This window comes from Lepidochelys kempii, chromosome 3 (assembly GCF_965140285.1).
Source record: "Lepidochelys kempii isolate rLepKem1 chromosome 3, rLepKem1.hap1, whole genome shotgun sequence".
Classification (NCBI taxonomy): Eukaryota; Metazoa; Chordata; order Testudines; family Cheloniidae; genus Lepidochelys; species Lepidochelys kempii.
This window is the reverse complement of record NC_136382.1, coordinates 98967494-98979899: the sequence shown is the minus strand read 5'-3', so window position 1 is coordinate 98979899 and position 12406 is coordinate 98967494. Positions and strand designations below refer to the sequence as shown.

Sequence of the window (12406 nt, the reverse complement as noted above, 5' to 3'; positions counted from 1 at the left end):
CTGACCTTGCTGTCTTTGCTCTGGCAGTGATACTAGCTTCACTATCTCCTTTTGTTTCCCAGCACCACTGCCCCCCTTTGTTTCCTTCTCTCATCCTTGTCTTTGGGATTTCTTCCGTGTAGCGATCTAAATCTGTCCCAGGAACCCACCCTGTTTCTCTCCATTTTCTCCTGAAAACCCACTTTTTCATGAGGAAAAAGATTTATCACCCTCCCAATTTAAAAGCCAAACCCAAGAACAAGCTGCAGATGTTGCCAACTCCTATGACTTTATCACGAGTCTTGCAATACTTGGGGTGTTTTTCTTAAAACCCTAGGTTCTAGAATGATATGAATACATGCATCTGACGAAGTGGGTATTCACCCACGAAAGCTTATGTTTCAAAACGTCTGTTAGTCTATAAGGTGCCACAGGACTCTTTGCCGTGAATACATGAGAATCTCAGCTTTCATTTTAAAAAAAACGAGTAAGTTCCTTGCCCTCATGAAAAGAAAAGGAGTACTTGTGGCACCTTAGAGACTAACAAATTTATTTGAGCATAAGCTTTCGTGAGCTACAGCTCCTTCATCGGATGCATTCAGTGGAAAATACAGTGGGGAGATTTATATACATAGAGAACATGAAACAATGGGTGTTACCATACACACACTGTAAGGAGAGTGATCACTTAAGGTGAGCTATTACCAGCTGGAGGGTGGTGGGGGGGAACCTTTTGTAGTGATAATCAAGGTGGGCCATTTCCAGCAGTTGACAAGAATGTCTGAGGAACAGTGGGGGGTGTTGGTAGGGAATAAACATGGGGAAATAGTTTTACTTTGTGTAATGACCCATCCACTCCCAGTCTCTATTCAAGCCTAAGTTAATTGTATCCAGTTTGCAAATTAATTCCAATTCAGCAGTCTCTCCTTGGAGTCTGTTTTTGAAGTCTTTTTATTCTAATATTGCGACCGTTAGGTCTGAAATCGAGTGACCAGAGAGATTGATCACTCTCCTTACAGTGTGTATGGTAACACCCATTGTTTCATGTTCTCTGTGTATATAAATCTCCCCACTGTATTTTCCACTGAACGCATCCGATGAAGTGAGCTGTAGCTCACGAAAGCTTATGCTCAAATAAATTTTAGCCTCTAAGGTGCCACAAGTACTCCTTTTCTTTTTGCGAATACAGACTAACACGGCTGCTACTCTGAAACTTGCCCTCATGAGTGTAGAGAAAAGCTGGAAACTGTGACCTACGTGCACCTTACAGGCTCAAACACCTGATGATAAACAAATGATCCAAAATTGACTTAAATAAGGGGCTTTAAAAAATACAATCTCACGATTTTTGGAGACCTGCTTGTGACTCATGATTTTTTTAACATTTGGGGGTTTGCAGTACTGTGTTCCTCTAGGCCTCAAAGTCTGCATATTTCATTTTTGTTGGTCTTGCATGCTCTAAGCACCTAATGTGAGAGACTTCCTTCTGCAGTGCCGAGCATGCAGCTGGCACTTAAGCAATAAATGAGATTGGTTCCTATTTCATTTTACCTAATGGTGTGACCTCTAGCAATATACATTTCAAATTAAAAAGGGAGGTATACCTTGCTCCTGAGCTCTGTTCCTGGCTTTATTGGCATTAGCCTACATTTGCCAAAGAATGTTACGCTTTTTCATGTATATTAACTTTGTTTTAGAAATGTCCAATTCAACAGCAATGTACAGAATTTTTTCCTATAAACACATGATGTACAGGGGAAGTTTAGTCTGCTATACCCTTATCAGTGATAAAATAAATGGTATAGCCCTGCTTTACAGTACTAGTTTTACCACAATGCCTAGGGGTCTTAGGCATGGACCAATGTAATAGATGCTGTACAAACAAGACAAGCATGGTTAGAGTTAACAACCATATTAATGGAAGAAGGAAAAGAGGGCATGCAGGAGAGGACTAAAAGCAGACGAGAAGTCATTAATGCTGATGGACTGGAATTCATGGAAAGGCTGACACAACAGTGTGTAAGGTGGTGGGGAGGCTGGTGGGTCAGAGAGGGGGAACTCAGCAATAGAGAGATTAGAGACAGCACTGCTTGGTGAAGACTAAGTCAAGTGAACAGCCCTTTTGGTAAATGGGAGTGTTGAACCAGGGCTCCAGGTCAAATGAAGCTGTTAGCCTGAGGAAGTGTGCAGATAAGGGGTAGTCTGGGCCATCAACATGGAAGTTGAAGTCAGTGAGGATGAGTGGGGGAGATTGTGAGGAGGTGGGTGGAGAGAGAGCCAGGAGTCGAAATCAGAGAGGAAGGTTGATGGGAGGAGTTGGGTGGACAAAAGATAACAACAACAAAGAGGGCGAAAGAAGGGAAGAGTCTGATGTTTTACCATGTAGATCAACTGAAGAAGTTTTGAAAAAATAAAGCCACCGAGGGCAGATGCTTGTCATCAGAAAGTTTATTATGACAGCTCATCACAGAAGAGCATTAAACACTCCAGATATCTCCTCCAGATGCCTCTGCTGCCAAGTGGCAAAAGATCTCTTCTGCATTTGTTAACACAGTGCCACTAAATGCCATCCAATATTTTACAATTCATCAACATTCATCACTTAAGTATAATTAGTGTTCACGATGACCCCAAACGCTGCTTGCTGCACATGGTTGATGGCTGTTCCACAAATTTAGAGTGAGTGTGTGGGTGTATGTATAAAACAATATAAGTGCAAATCCATTTGCATCATCCCTTTTTACTAAACATAGAATAACTGAAATGTGTATACAGACTCCTTGCCTGCCATTTCAGATTGGTTTAAAGACTTCACAAATATAGCAGCAATGGAAAAGTCCTGTTTTACTGCAAAGTGGAAAGAGGCAGGATTTTAATTTATTGGGGGCAAACCTTTTGAATGAATGAGTTAGAAAACACAGATTATTGAAACATAATTTATTAATGGTTGTACTTGTAAATACGAGAACCTCTTGAGAAATGCCATAAAGGCCGTGTTTTCATTAAGAAAAACGGTGGTTTTTTTTTTACCATGCTTTAGCTAATATGTGATAAGAAACCACCTTTTTTCTTAGTATGGACATGCCCAGAGGAGTACAAATGTCCCCTCTAAGCTTTTGAAAGACATGTATGTCTGGTTGAACTTTGGATACACGGTGGATCTTGTGATTTTTTTTTTCTCTGAACACTCATGAAGAATTGAAGGACAACAGAAGAAACAATTACCTGAATAGACGATAGCTTCTCATGCATAGAGAGAAACTTTGGAACATACTTTTAAAGATGCTCTGAAAGAATTATAAATACATATTGTGTGCATGACTGTGTACATAAAATGAGTTTACTTATTCTGTGGTATTTGGTGATCTTTGTTTACAGTACAAGCTTGAGGTTTTGTGGGTTTAGTTTATTATGAGAGACTATTTTGAGATGAGCTGTCATTACAATGCTGTATTAATAACTTCTATTTATATAACACTCATAACTGGACACAAAATGCAATATCAAGAAAAACAAGAATTATTTTAAATTCTCTGTTCAGTTTGGACATTCTTTGTTTTTTTCTCCTCTTCCCTTTTTCTTTTTTTCTTTTCATTTTCATTCTTCTATTCCTGCTAAGGAGGACAATCTTCTGCAAAGGGGTAGGGTTTGCACCCTTTGAAAATTGGCAGACTCTACATTCCTAAGGCAGTGTTTCTCAACCTTTTTGATACCAGGGACTGACTTGCTGTCTTCCTAAACTGTGTCAGGGAGATTTCAGGTGCCGGTGCTGGTCCACGGACTGATCGTTGAGAAACACTGGCCTAGGGTATCAAAGCACAGAAAGTGCTTTGCTTCTAAAGCTGGTTGGAAAATGTTAGATAACACTTTTCTCCAAAAATGCCCTTTTGCTGCAAGGATGTTTTGCAGGCATCGATTGAATTTGACAAAAATGGTGTCAGGATGTTTTCTCTGGTTCAGGATATGGGGAGGGGAAGACCAATAGCCTGGTGGTTAGGCCACTCACCTGGGATGTGGAAGACCCAGGTTCAAATGGCTGCTCCAAATCAGGCAGAGCCAGCTGTGATGAGGATACTTTATAAGCTAGGAGTGAATAGGGCTGGCTTGAAAACAACTATTCCATTTCATGAAAAAAAAAAATTGAAGTTTTGACAGTTGTTTTCATTCCAGTGCACAATGAAATCCAATAGCCTGATGGTTAGGACACTTATCTCAATGGAGAGTGTGGACTGAACCTGGGTCTCCCACAGGGTGAGTGCTCAACTACCAGGCCATTGGATATTCTGGAGTGGCACAATCTCTTCTTCACAAATTTTACATTGTGCATTGGAATGAAAACAAATGTCAAAAGTTGAATTTTTTTCACAAAACGGAATTGTTTTCTGGACAGTTGTATTCGATTCTAGTTTCTAAAATATCCTCACGGCTGGCATTTTGCATCTCAATGAGTGCAGTTTTCTTGGTTTCACTAACTGTCGTTTACACCAAGACCCCTTTACATTGTAATGAGAATTTGACATGGATCTAAATATATTTTACTCCCACATCAAAGCCCCCCTTTACATTGTGTCGTAGTATATAGTGTTCCTAGTGTAAATGATGATTAGTCTCAAAGTATTGAGAGTAATATAGAATCTTATGACATCAACTGTGACAAAGATATCCCATCTGTAGGCATGAGAAGCACTTGAGTGCTTAATAAAATGTTTGTTTTAAATGTACATTGTTACAGTTCAAAGAAGGAATCTGTAAACATAGTTTTATATCTTCTTATATTTGTGTTCCCTAGTAACTTGGTTTACAGTAATGGAAGGTGGCTGACCTTTGAGAGCAGATTGCAAATTAGCCCAATCAATTGTGTTCGTTTTGTGGTGGCATTTTGTCTATGGAAGGTTAGAGGTGAGAACACCCCTCTTGCTTATCTGTTTGGCATCGACTTGAAATGCAATCTTTGAGGTGAAAGGTTGATATTTCATCTATGCAATCTTTTCCTGCCATTTGATAACCCTTCCATCAGAAAATGAGCTTTATAGTGGCATTAAAAATATATGCCTCAAATTAAAAAGTAACTGTGGTACTTTGCTTGGCCTTTAATTATATAACTTGAGCTGCTGAAGAATGATAATTGCTTGTTCCTTAATAGCTATTTTGTACAATTAGCTTCTGAAAATGTTGTGCATTTATTTTGTTGTTGTGAAGTAGCTCAGAGGAGGGGAGAGTGATCAGATATAATCACATGCGGTAGTATGACAGGCACTGAACTACTCCTGTCTTTCTGGAGTTAGTATTAGTTCTCTAATTGTCATGTTGACTGTTTCTTTTATTCCTATGGAAGAAGGTGCCATCTTTTGTGGAGCAGAATGGCAAATGTCATGGGCAACACCAAAGCTCATAAACATACATTTTAATGGCCAGCATCACCAAAACAATGAATTATAGGGTACTTTGAATGTTTCAGAGAATTTGTGGAGAAACAGAGAATTTCCCCCTAATGTTTAGCTTCTTGGAGTTATGTTAATAATTCTGTTTTTTAAAAGGTGGCTTTGTCATTGTGGGAGAGTTGGGTCCCTAAGATTTCTCTCCTTCATTTTGTTATCTCCCCCGTCAGGCTGGTGCAATAGGAATTTGCTTTGCAGACTAAACTATGGGGTGGGGTGTGTGTGTGTGTGTGTGTGTGTTAGGGAAGGGTTAAAAAAACCACACATACACAGAGGAGTTTAGGAGTTAGGGGAAGCTGGCCCTGCCTAAGAAGAGCTGGCCTGTTTTCTTTTATTTGGGAGAGCTGGTCGTCCGTCCCCCCACCCCCATCCTGTGTTTCCTTCCTCTTGTCTCCTCTTCCCCCATCAGTACTGTGATCTGCATCACCTTGCTTGCCTCCTGCTGTCATGCCTACCTTTGCGAGATCCGTTGCTTGATTACATCCCAGTCTCCCAGACTTTTCCCCACAAATGCGCAGTAAGCCAAGAACTAGCAGACATTCTGAATTTCACATTTTTTCTATTACTTTTGATGACAAATGGTTAATTTCACATTGTCTGACAAATTTTTGATCATTAATATAAATATACAATTCACTCCCTCTGCTTGACTATTTCAACACATTTAGGCCCGGAATCTCCCTTATGTTAAGGCCATTTTGTGCATAGCTAACTATATGGGGGTTCTCTGGTGGTGCAGAGGTGGCATAATGGCTCACATGTGACTCTTTATTTCTAAGTCTGGCATAGGGAATGTGGCTCAGTCTTTCCTCTTCCTGATCTGTAGATGCTGTAGTGCCATTAGCAGATGACATAATTTAGAGCAACCAAAAGGGTGCTGTAAATTATGTCATGAAGCAGGCCTGATGAATAGATAGGATTGGGGAAATGCAAAGGTAACTTAAAGCCATCTGCTCACACACCTTTCCCACTGAGTTCTACTGTGCACTCCTCAGTTGCGTTCCAAGATCGGGGCCTTTGACTGAGTGAATGTTGTGTGTTAGGAGATGTTTCTCTTAATTAAGCTTAGTGTTATCAATGTTCTATACTCCACTGTAGATTAATGTGCCCCTTCAGGAGAGTCACCATTCATTCAAAATGCTCTGTGTCTCGTTTTGTGCCTTAACTGCTTTCTGAGGGAGTTGAGACAATGTAAACTTCTATTTCATTGAAGACTGATAAACTGAAATGGATCACAAATGTGAATGTGCAGATTTGTGGAGACAGAAGACGGGTAGAATAGGTCAGGTTGTAGTTCATCTGAATGTTCTGCAAAGAAACTGTGTTGAAACAGGAATAGGATGGTATTCCAGTGAATAGTCTGACGGGGAAAGCAGCTGCGACAATGGCGTAGAAAGTGGACTTTGTGAAGCACGTTATTTACTTACCTGCAGAGCAAGCAGGCTCTCCTGTTGTTATGGAGGTGGTTCTGTATCTTTGGATGGCTGTTGCAAATTTTATTTGCAAATCAGCAATTTTACAATTAATTATTTTGTCCAGCATGGACTAAAGAGAGTAATTTTTATTTAAATTTGCTTATCTTTGACTCAGTTATATAACATTAATCTTGGGTTGGTGGTTGTTCATTTGTACAACTTGAGTACTTGTATTGTAAGATTCAAGGTGAACCTTGCAATCTACCGTGGCCCTCTTTCCCCCCATGTTTATTTCCTGGTTTTATATTCAGCACCCATTTCTTAGCCTCAGTGACACATCTGGAATTCTATTAAAAACCCGCATAAGGAATATATGTTCAGTGAAACTCCTGGAGAAACTGAGAATTTTACTTACAAATAGAGATGGCAAAATGTAGAAATGAATTGAAGGGGTGGAGGATGTGGTCTTTTCGCGTGAATTGGGATTCTTCTTTAACTTGGCTAAAAGCAAAAACATCTAATGTCTGGTGTGTAGGATTGGTGAAGGCAGAACGGTCTTAATTATAAATAGTTTCTTCAGTTAGTGGAGAAAATACCCTGGAACCAAGCCTCAAGCTCCTTAGGGCTTAGCTCCCTCTGGCCTCTTTAAGAAGTTTGGCAGATATTACTGTGTCTGGATCTCTTCTGCAAATTTTCATTCTATCACAATAAGAAGTAAAATGTCAAGTGTTCTTATTTTATGGGTGTTACTTGCTATTACTTCTATCCTTCACTTAGCCTCTAAATAAAATTGTGGACATTTTTACTGGAGAAGGATCAAGATGTTTTCAGCTGTTCATTGTTCTGGAATCTCAGCCTTTAGGCTCTCTCAACCTTAGAGACACCCTGTGGCATGTCCAAGGTCTTGGGTACAGAGCCTTTATAACTCACTATTTCTTCTCCAACTTCTCCTTCAGTCAGTAAGCCAGTGCAGTTGGGGCCTGTGTGAAAGCTTAAGAACTCCCAGATGGTGATTAACGGCTTGAGACCCAAATGATGCTGTGACCATTTTATGGTGTGATGCCTCATGCAAACCTTTTCAAAGAGTGCAACCTTTGCGATGATGGGTAGAGTGACTTCCTGGATCAGAGAAATAGGTGGTAGAACATGGAGCTCCTTTACTCTGTCCTACGGCAAACTTTCTCAATTTTTTCATAGCATCTTAATAGAGAGAACCTCATGAACCACCTCTTCTTCACAATTGTATAACACCCCTGTGGCTACTACAGCAGTTGCTCACATGTAAAAGTAATATTAGGAATGTACTGAATCTAGTTTTAGCTCTCTAATGCAGTTCAGTGGCTGAGAGGAGGAGGAGAGCCAGCCAGCCTCATGTGACCAGCGAGCTCTCTACAGACTGTAGTTTGGGAACTACTATTGTATTATACTGAGAACATCGCTGGGACTCTCTGCTGCCACCCTGAGACCTCTGCCCTTCAATTTTATTGTTCTGTGATTCTTTCCAGAGTCACTTTTTAAGCCCTATTTAGAGGTCCAGCAGCAGCAGCATGTGTGTGTTCATTTCTAGTGTGGAATCCCACAGGAGCATTTTTAAACTGGATCTGAAAAATGTAGTAGCTTCATGATCCCGTGTCAGATTTCAACACCTGGTGAGAAGATTAAAGGTGTGTGCACTGGGTCTCCCTTGAGTGATTATGAGAAGATAGAAATATCTATTAATGTTTGCTCACCAGCTTAAGAATAGAATCATAGAGTATTAGGGTTGGAAGAGACCTCAGGAGGTCATCTAGTCCAGTCCCCTGCTCAAAGCAGGACCAACCCCAACTAAATCATCCCTGCCATGGCTTTGTCAAGCTGGGCCTTAAAAACCTTTGATAACAATATTACTAACTTAACAAGCAGGTAGCTTTTGAACTCTTCAGTTTTTAAATCTCTGAAGAAGTGAGTCGTGAAAACCGACAGAAAGGAGGGTGTTTCTTAACTAGCAGATTGTAAAGGGGCTAGATTCCAAAGTTTTCACCCAAGTGGTTGATTTACTGTACTGAAAATCCTCTAGGGCCCTGTCAGCAGAAAACCCTGCCTCACAGCATTAGTTAAGCATTCAAATGGAAGTAATTATATTTTCATTGTTTCTAAATTAGCTCAGCAAAATTATCTGGAACTGTCACAAGGGAGATGCATTTTATTATGTCAACACATTTTTTTTTACATATTAGGACAAAATTTGTTTAGACATCCCTCCCCACCTCTCTCATTTCAAGCTGTTTTCATTGCACTTCTTACTGGACGTATTTCTCTTAATTTTTCAAGTGTTTACATTTACTTTTAGTTGTAGATTATTAATTAAAATCCTAATACTTGAAATCTTTAAACTGCTGAAACATCAGATTTAATTATATTAAAAATGTTGATGTGTTCGGAGTCTCTAGCATTCGTATTCTTGTAAGTACTGTTTATCTTGCCATTTATGGCCTTTTAGCTATGGGATGTTTGTTTTTCTAGAGAACAAACCTGTTTCTATGTATATTCTAACTTTAACCAGTTTTGTTTCCAGTACATCTGGAGCTGATCAAGTGTTCTTTTACAAATGTAGAATAAAAGAACAAACAGACCCCATCTTCCAACCAAACAAATTTCATGGATTTACTGGGTTTACTTTAACTTTAAACTTTAAATATTTTAAAAATCATTAACCTATTCAGATTCATACAAACTGGTCACAAAGTTTCCAGGATAAAGTTATTTTAGAGACAAAAGTCTCTCCCCTGCACCCATCCCCAACCTTTTCTCTAAATTCCAGCTTTAACTAGAATTTCCCCTTCATTTAGTTTATTTAGCCAAAAGTGTAAAAATGGTGCTGGAGCTGCAAATATTAGATCAGAATAGACACCTTCAGGATTTCAGGTAATAGACTGGGGAGAAAACAGCATGAAAAGCAAAGTTAATTCCATTCCCAAGCTGAAGCACTGGATGGCTTTTATATTGTCATCTGTCATGACTATAATCCCTTCTGTATACAGTCTTTTAACTCAGTTCTCAGCACCAAGCATTGGAATTGACCTGTGGATGAGTTCAAGGTTTTGGCAATTAAGCTTGCAAGAATCCATTTTTGGGTGTGTGTAGCTTGACAGAAAAGTTTCTCATGTTGAATGCTCTGTTGAAGTGGTAAGGCCAATTAGATCTTTGCCAGTCATGGAATCTGCTCTCAGAAATTTCTTTTTAGCTCTTGTTAATGATGCAAAGCAGAGCCTAAGGGGGAAAATAAGGTCAGTGAAAGGAAAACTTGTTGCTGTAACCAAGTGTTCTGTGTGTGTGTGTTACTATATACTACATACATATAGATGTGTATATATGATATTTTCATAAAGGAAAAACAAAACGAACAAACAAACCCAGTTATTGTTCCTTAAGGGGAATCCTCCTTTAATATACCTTAACCCTGCACATTATATTCCCCACTTTTTCTCCTGTACACTAAGTTCCATCACCTCAAACATTTGCTGTAACACAATGAACACACCACATTACTCGCCATCACACTATGACACACGTAAAGTCTTAATTCTGAGCTTAGCTGTACATGAATAGTAAACATTCCTATACAGGGGAATGATGTGATGTGTATGTTGTATGTGATTTTTTCCCATGGGGATGATACTATGATGTCAGAGGTAAGGGTTCATATTAAAGTGCTAGTCTCGGATAGCTTGGTATTTCCTCTTTTCATGGTTTAATAGTAAGTTCCAATTTACAGTCCTGCAGGGTAAGAAGATATCAGACTTCTAAAATGGGACACTTTTTTTTTAATACAAAAAATAGCTGTCACTAGTCTAGGACTGCAGAATAACACAGTTAGCTTGATTTTGACAATTGTGGTTTAATCTAGGCAAGATCCTACACTACAACTCAGCCAGCTAAATTGAGCTACAGGGTGTTACCTTGCATCTACACTAGGAAGAAGTTTAGGTTGGGCTTAGACTGTGTTATGGTTACCCTGGAGATTTCTCTTGAGTAGGGTTTAAAGGTATTCGCTAATGTGTTCTAATTAATGTGTCCTAGAAATTCTAATGTAGACAAGACGGTTCAGACTTTAGCACATTCTAAATGGGCTGAGTTAAAGTCTAGGGGCGAGTCAGGAGGGCCAGCTTAAGTTGTGTTTCAGTTTTCCCCAGCTTGTATATGCTGTTAGTGTTGTTGTAGCTGTGTCAGTCCCATTGTATTAGAGAGACAAGGTGGGTGAGATAATACCTTTTATTGGACCAACTTCTGTTGGTGAGAGAGACAAGCTTTCAAGTTTACTCAGAGCTCTTCAGGTCTGGGAAAAGTACTTAGAGCATAACAGCTAAATACAAGGTGGAACAGATTGTTTAGCATAACTTGCTGACACACATTTCAAGGGACCACCGTTCATTGGAGGTTGTTTAATTTTGCCGATGGGAAAGCTCTCAGGAGAACCGATAAGGTGCTTTTCAGAATTGTTTTACTGTTAGTGATAACTACATCATGGGATATCAAATGAATCCTGTATCTTTTAAATGAATTCATTATTGAAAGAGGAAAAGCTGTTGGAGAAGTATTGTTGAGCCAGTATGGGCTTTGGTAAAATGTAATGGGGAGAGGGAAGAATTAACTGGACAGGAAATATACAAATTTCAGACTTAGTGATGAGCATCACCGTAATGAAAATGACAGGGAAAGATCCTCCCTCTCCCCCCATGCTTTTTCACCCACTTTTTTGTAATTAAGGTATGTATCCTTGTTATCTAAATGAGATTATCTGGTGGCATTTTATCCGTGATTATGGGAGATTTCCATGTAGGTATATCACATCAGCCAAACAGGCGAGGAAGGTCTCTAAAACGATATTGAATGTGTGTCCACCTTGGCTCTGTGACACCCCTTTGTGGCCCAGCAGGGCATGAACTGCAGGTTTCTGCCAGTAGGCCGCTGCTACTCGTGAGGTCTGAGGTAGCGGTACTCTGGCTCTCCGGCTAAGGCGCACTTCAGGCCTACTCCTTCCTGGGTGCTGTGGGCCAAAATAGATCAGGAATCGAAAACTACAACCCAAAACAGGGTTGTCTGATGAAACTTCAGTAAGATCCCACCCTTCTATTCAGGGCTTGTCTTCAAACAGTCCGTGCATCAGTTGATTCCTCAGGGTCTCATCATCTGCAGGGGCCCATCCAGTTGGCAAGCTACCTCAGTCTCTGAGCTGCACCCAGATTTTATGTGAGGAGAAGCCGCACTCAGCTCTCCCTCCTAGGCAGTCCTGACCTGGGCTAGATCGCCTCCTTTTAACTCCTTTCCCCGTGCCTGGCCCTTACTGCAAGTCTAGTGGGGTGGGGCCAGTTTGGGGCCACATGTTGTCATTAACCCTTTTGTTGCCAGCATGGGGCCTATGTGTCTCATTGCAGAATACTTTTTTTTTTAAACCAGTGAATAACTTTCTGTCTTACGCCATGTCTGACTCTTTGAACCATGCTCTGAAGATACAAGAAAGGAACCTGGATTGGAAACTGCATCTATGCCAAGAACATGTTTGTTTTAAAACTTAGTCTTTTACATTACAGTAAA

General features: G+C 40.0%; 1 protein-coding gene across 8 annotated transcripts in view; it reads left to right on the top strand.

Moving 5' to 3' along the window:
• PTPRK (protein tyrosine phosphatase receptor type K) overlaps positions 1-12406 on the top strand; it is a 584612-nt gene that overhangs the window by 259565 nt on the left and 312641 nt on the right. The window lies entirely within an intron of this gene.